We start from the raw sequence: 7,058 nt of genomic DNA on the forward strand, positions 1-7,058 counted from the left end.
TCTGTCCTGTGTCACATCATCAATAAACACTAGTGGCCCAGTGCCACTGGCAGCCATGCATGCCCAAGCCATCACACTGCCTCCGCCGTGTTTTACAGATGATGTGGTATGCTTTGGATCGTGAGCTGTACCAAGCCTTCGCCATACTTTTCTCTTTCCATCATTCTGGTAGAGGTTGATCTTGGTTTCATCTGTCCGAAGAATGTTCTTCCAAAACTGTGCTGGCTTTTTTAGATGTTTTTTAGCAAAGTCCAGTCTAGCCTTTTGATTCTTGATGCTTATGAGTGGCTTGCACCATGCAGTGAACATGTATGAAAGTGTATTTACTGTACTTTCATACAGTCTTCTCTTTATGGTAGATTTTGATATTGATACGCCTACCTCCTGGAGAGTGTTGTTCACTTGGTTGGCTGTTGTGAAGGGGTTCCTCTTCACCATATTTCTCTGCGATCATCCACCACTGTTGTCTTCCATGGGCGCCCAGGTCTTTTTGCATTGATGAGTTCACCAGTGCTTTCTTTCTTTCTCAGGATGTACCAAACTGTAGATTTTGCCACTCCTAATGTTGTAGCAATTTCTCGGATGGGTTTTTTTCTGTTTTTGCAGCTTAAGGATGGCTTGCTTCACCTGCATGGAGAGTTCCTTTGACCGCTATTTCCTTCACAGCAAAACCTTCAAAATGCAAGCACCACACCTCAAATCAACTCCAGGCCTTTTATCTGCTTAATTGAGAATGACATAATGAAGGGATTGCCAACACCTCTCCATGAAATAGCCTTGGAGTCAATTGTCCAATTACTTTTGGTCCGTTTAAAAAACAGGGTGGCACATGTTAAGGAGCTGAAACTCCTAAACCCTTCATCCTATTTTAATGTGGATACTCTCAGATGAGAGCAGAAAGTCTGAACTTCAAATGCATCTGAATTGTTTTGTTTAAAATTCATTGTGGTAATGTGGGTCGCCCTCCCGGGGCTGTGGGATACTCGGTACCGGGCCGGTGTCAGGGGAATGTGTCACAGCAGCGGTGACCCGGTCCGTGGCCCTGGGCGCCCAAGCAATGGGAGATGTAGTTAATGGTAGGATAGATCAAGACGCCACCCGTGGTGTTTGGCAAGTATGGTGTTAGGCCAACGCTGCATACAGATCCACTGAGACTGATGGTAGGGTGCAGCAAAGATGTAAAAGCTCCCCACAGGTGGAGCTGTAGTCCCAGGGCAGTGTAGATGTCGCCAGCACGGGGATGTAGCAGTGCTGGAAGCGTAGGGAACAGACAAGACACAGCGGTTGCAGTTTCGGTACCTTTACTTAGTATATGCAGTCCAGAGTCCTGATTACAGATAGTGTTGGAGCAGGTTAGCCTGGAAGCAGATCAGGATTCTCTTTCAGCAGAAGGGCTGTGCAGTCTCCTTCCTAGCGCCTTGTGGTATGAAGGACCCCAGTACTTAGTTACTCTGGAATGCCTCTCTTCAGATGTTCCTAGAACTATACTTGTATGACAGACAGCTGTAGCCTCTCTCGGGGACTCCTCTCCTGAGTCCTGGCTCTCTATTCAATTGCTATTGTGTCCCAAGTCTCTGATGGGAGCAGGGAATTTACAGCCTCCCACTCCTCTGGTATCTGTGGCAGGACCGTTAGTATCCGTACCACCGTGGAGACAAGGCTCCAGTTCTTACGCTCTCAGCTGAGGGAGCCTCTCCTTCCTAGCTCAACCTCCAGCTTCGTTCCACACGTCTGCACATGTGGACCTCCTTCAACTAACTGACCACTCCTTCCCTTTGGCCCTCAGGGAGCACCCCCTCCCCTCCATCCTGGTTCAGAGTTCCCCCTGCTGGCTTGGAGTGGAACTGTGTTGCATGCATTAGGTTAACTGCTGGAGAGACCCATCACTGCTTCCAAGCCTGGCATTACCCTCCCCTGGAGGAAGGCAAGGCCAGTGTGGCGACCATACCCTTGGGGGCACCACATTCCCCCTAGTGCAAGTCAGCACTCCTGGGCTGAACAAGAAACATGAAAAACAACATATATAACATATAAACAACAATAATTGTACAAGATTTGAAAAAGGTAAAAATGTACAAAACCTAGAGCTCAAAAATGATCCTATGATGATAAGTCCAGTATCAATGTCCATGGTCCATTCCTGGGCAAATGGTAAACTATTTATAAAGAAAGTTTTTGACCACACACAAGTCCTGTGGTTCAGTGTCCATAAATAAAACTGGTAACTTCAAAAGGGAACTCTTACAGGTTACCTGTAGGCACAAAAGCTTGAAAAACGGTTACATATTTACAAAATTTCAACAATTTCAGCATTTACATCTATTTTGCTATATGCAATATCTAAGGGGTGGTATACCTTGTGTGGTGCGGGTAGACCTGCGTAACTCTAGTGTGGGTAAACTGGGTAGCATTCTCCTATGGACTCTTAGACTCACCATGGGTACAACAGGCTCACCACTGGCAGGGCGAGGCTTCTCTGGCTCCACTACTGGTGTGGCATCTGCTACCCGATTCTCCTGATTCTATTGAGTCACATCTTCCTGTGCTACCACTTGGGGAAACAGCAACACTGGCACCACTATAGCATCGTTCACTTTAGTCCAATTCACAGGGAACTCCCCAAGCACTGTGCTGACCTTCTCTTCATCCATTATGGGCTGGATGTTATCTGGTTCTTCTCTTCTTTCTTTCAACTGGTCAGGACACAACTTCAAATGATCTCTTGATACCGCTGCTGAGGTCTCTCCTCCATCTTTACTCACAAGGCACACCTTAGTATTATCGAAATTTGAGGGCAGAATGGTATAAGGTTCAGCATCCCATTGATCATCCAATTTGTGCAATCTTCTCTTTCTTTTCAAGACTTGCTCCCCCGACAACAAAGGAACGGCAGGTGCATTTTGATTGTAAAGCTTCACCTGCTTTTTTCTCTCCTGGGTCAAACTCTTCTCCACACATTCTTGAACTCTTCTGTACTGTTGCTGCCTCTCCGTGTCCCAATCAGCTTCTGGGGACGCCACTTCAGGTGTCAGGACTCTCATGTCCAAGTCAATAGGCAGCTTACCAGGTCTGGCTGTCATCAGGTATGCTGGAGTACAGTTGGTAGAGTTCACGGGAATATGGTTGTAGAGGTCTACCAGATCTGGCAACTTTTCGGGCCACAGATTTCTCTCCTCCAAGGGCAATGTCTTCAGCAGGTCAATCACTACCTGGTTCATCTTCTCGCACATGCCATTGGTCTGTGGGTGATACGGTGTTGTCCGGATCTTCTTACAACCATACAGGTTACAGAATTCATGAAACACTTCTGCCTCGAAAGCTGGACCTTGATCAGTAAGCACTCTCTCAGGGTACCCATGTGGTCTACAGAAGTGCAGTTGGAACGCTCTGGCCGCTGTTCTGGCAGTTTGATCTTTGACAGGCACAACCACCAGGAATCTTGAATAGTGGTCCACAATGGTAAGGGCATAGAGGTAACCTGACCGGCTAGGAACCAGCTTCACATGGTCCAGGGCCACCAACTCAAGTGGCTGTTTGGTGATGATGGGCTGCAGAGGAGCTCTCTGGCTGTCTCTGTCCTTTCTGCACAGATTACACTGTCCACACTCCCAGCACCACCTCTCAATGGCTTTCCTCATGCCAGTCCAGTAGAACCTCTCTCGGAGCAATGTTTCCAACTTCTTCCATCCGAAGTGTCCAGCTCCATTGTGGTATGCTTCCAGGACCATTGATGCATCTCTCTTTGGGACCACCACCTGCCAGACTAGCTCATGAGTGCGGGCATTGATACTCCTCCAACATACCTTCCCTTCATATCTGAACAGCCGACCTTTCTCCTTCCACAACTGCTGGGTCTCCTCTGGAGCACTCGAACCTGGGCGTGAGTCAGCTTGTAGCAGTAGCTCCTTCACCAGGCGGACTGCCGGGTCATTATCCTGCGCTTCGGCCCAGTCATGGTGGGGCAATGGATTCAGGGTGACTTCCTTCAAGCCAGACCGCCTGTCTCTCAGCCCCTGAGCATGCTGGGCCGCCAGTGGCCGGTGGAAGGGAGGAAACTCTATCTCTTCCAGAGCCTCTGGGTCTTCTCCAGCATCTGGTAGATTAGGCATCCTGGATAGCGCATCCGCATTGGCATTCTTGTGCCCTGCTCGGTACTTGATAGTAAACTTGTAGTTAGACAGCCGAGCCATCCACCGCTGCTCCAGGGCACCCAGTTTTGCAGTGTCCAAGTGGGTCAATGGATTGTTGTCCGTGAAGATTGTAAACTTGGCAGAAGCTAGGAAATGCTTGAACCTTTCAGTGACAGCCCAGACTATGGCAAGGAACTCCAGCTTGAAACAACTGTAATTATCCGGATTCCTCTCAGTGGGACGCAGCTTCCTGCTGGCGTAGGAGATCACTCTCTCTTTTCCATTCTGTACCTGCGACAGTACTGCTCCTAATCCCACGTTGCTGGCATCCGTGTACAGCACAAAGGGTTTGTCATAATCTGGGTAAGCCAGAACTTCGTCACCGGTGAGGGCCATCTTCAATCTGGTGAAGGACTTCTCCAATTCTTCAGTCCATTCAAACGTGGAATTTTTCTGCTTGCCTTTCTTGGACTGCCCCACCAGAAGGTTTTGTATCGGGGTAGCTATTTCAGTAAAGCCTTTGATGAATCTCCGGTAGTAGCCTACCAGTCCAAGGAATTGGCGTACCTCATGGAAGTTGCTGGGCTTCTTCCAGTCCCGGATGACCGTGACCTTGTCAGGATCTGGTGCCACACCTTCTGCACTGACCACGTGACCAAGGTACTGTACCTTAGGCTTCAGGAGGTGGCATTTGGAAGACTTCACCTTTAAGCCAAAATTGGATAAAGCTTCAAATACTTCAGCCAGGTGTTCCAGATGCTCTTCATAGGTCTTGGAGAAAACAATGACATCATCCAGGTACAACAGGACCGTCTCAAAGTTCATGTGTCCCAGGCAACACTCCATCAGCCGTTGAAATGTTCCTGGAGCAGTGCAGAGCCCGAATGGCATGTAATTGAACTCACAGAGACCCATTGGAGTGGTAAATGCGGTTTTCTCCTTGTCTGCCTCTGCCACGGGAACCTACCAATACCCACTGGTGAGATCCAAGGTGGAAAAGTAATTAACAGTTTTAAGTGCAGCTAAGGATTCCTCAATCCTAGGTAATGGGTAGGTATCTTTATGTGTAATGCTGTTAATTTTCCTGTAATCAACACACATTCTCATGGTACCATCCTTTTTCTTTACAAAAACTATGGGAGCTGCCCATGGGCTACAACTGTCCCTGATAACCCCAGCTTCCTTCATCTCTTTCAGCATACTCTTAGCACATTGGTACTGGGTTAGGGGTATAGGTCTGTACCTCTCCTTTATGGGTGGATGGTCTCCAGTGGGGATATGATGTTGAACCCCTTTTGCCTGCCCAAAATCTAGTGGGTGTTTGCTGAATACCCGCTCATACTCTTGTGTCACTCGGTAGACCCCATTTCTCTGGTATGAAGGTGTAGAGTCAGTTCCCACCTGCAGTTGCTGGCACCACTCTTCTAGCTGCTTTCCAGAGTCGTTGTCCCCCACCTGGTCGGAAGAGACCAAGGGCTCTGCTGCCTGCAATGAGTTGTTAATAACAGTGAGCAGCTTGGCAACTGTGGCATACCGAGGTATTGTTGATTCCTCCTCCCCACAATTCAAAAGACATACAGGTACTCTCCTCTTTTGTACATCAACCACCCCTCTGGCTGTCAGGACAGTGGGCCTGCTTTTGGAGTATACCGGTTCCACCAATGCCTGGTAATCCCTCCCTCTAAGGCCTAGAGCTGCCCGACATATCAACATTTCACTCCTGGGGGGTATTACAATGGGAAAAGCATCACTCACTCTGACGCTGCCAATCTCTCCACCAGAGAGTTCTACCTGTTGTCTTTGCATCAGGGCTCAGATCTCCTTCTGCAGGACTCGTTGTTCTCCGGAACCAGCAGTCTCAGCCACCTGTTGCAACAAGACTATAACCTCGGACAGACAGGTTTCAATTACATTTGTACCAAGAGTCATCATGGGATTGCATTCGTGTCGGTCAATATCAACAACTATTAAACCTTGAGACTTTAACTCTACCCGCCCCACTTTGACAGTAATTTCTTTACATCCTATCTGCGGTAAAGACTGACCATTACTGGCAACTACTGTCAGTTCATCAGTTGGGCCACGGGTAAGCTCTGAATCAGCCCAATATCTCTTGTACAGAATGTACGGCATAGTGGTCACCTGGGATCCAGTGTCCAGCAAAGCGTTCATGGGGATGCCGTCAATCACCACAGGAAGGATTGGTCTCCCTCCCACATACTTTGCTCTCCAGTTCCTTGGGCCTGCTGAACCTACTCCTGGGAGTTGGCCCTCTGCCCCAGGGGTTGCTCGCTTAAAGGACAGTACCTTGCAAGATGACCTGCCTTGTAGCAGCGACGACAGATGGGACGTCCATCCTGTTGTTAGCGATCGTTGTTCCTTCCTCGAAGTGCCGGGGTTCTCCTCCTCCGGAGCCATGGGACATCCTCTGGACTGGAATCAAGCTGGACCTTTTCTTTGGAGGACTCTTGCAGGGACTGCACGGTTTTGGTAAGTGCAGCCATTCCTTTGGTCAGCTCCTGGACCTGAAGACGCAGCTCCTCCGTTGGATCTTTATCCAGGGTCTGGGCATCAGCCTCCACATGGATGGAAGGAAAAGGCGTTGTTTCCTGATGGTAGGTGATCGCTAGGCGCCTCTGGGGTGCTGGACGGCTGTCCGTGGGTTCCTGCAGTACCCGTATAGCTTTATCCTTGAAATCAGCAAAGTTCAGGTAAGGGGTTTGCATGGTTAGGATGCGTAGCTGCCCCTGTGGGTACTAGACAGGAGTCCTTCAATGAACTGCTCCTTCAACAGTTTATCTTCTTCCTTTACACTGGCAGGATCAACTTGCTTAACTGCTCGTAGCGCCTCCTGCAGGTTGAGGGCATAATCCCTGATACTGTCTTGTGCCCTCTGTTTACAGCCAAAGAACCGCATCTTGATTTCAG

This window comes from Dendrobates tinctorius, unplaced genomic scaffold (genome assembly GCF_039654945.1).
Source record: "Dendrobates tinctorius isolate UK_male_01 unplaced genomic scaffold, ASM3965494v1 ptg000051l, whole genome shotgun sequence".
NCBI lineage: Eukaryota > Metazoa > Chordata > Amphibia > Anura > Dendrobatidae > Dendrobates > Dendrobates tinctorius.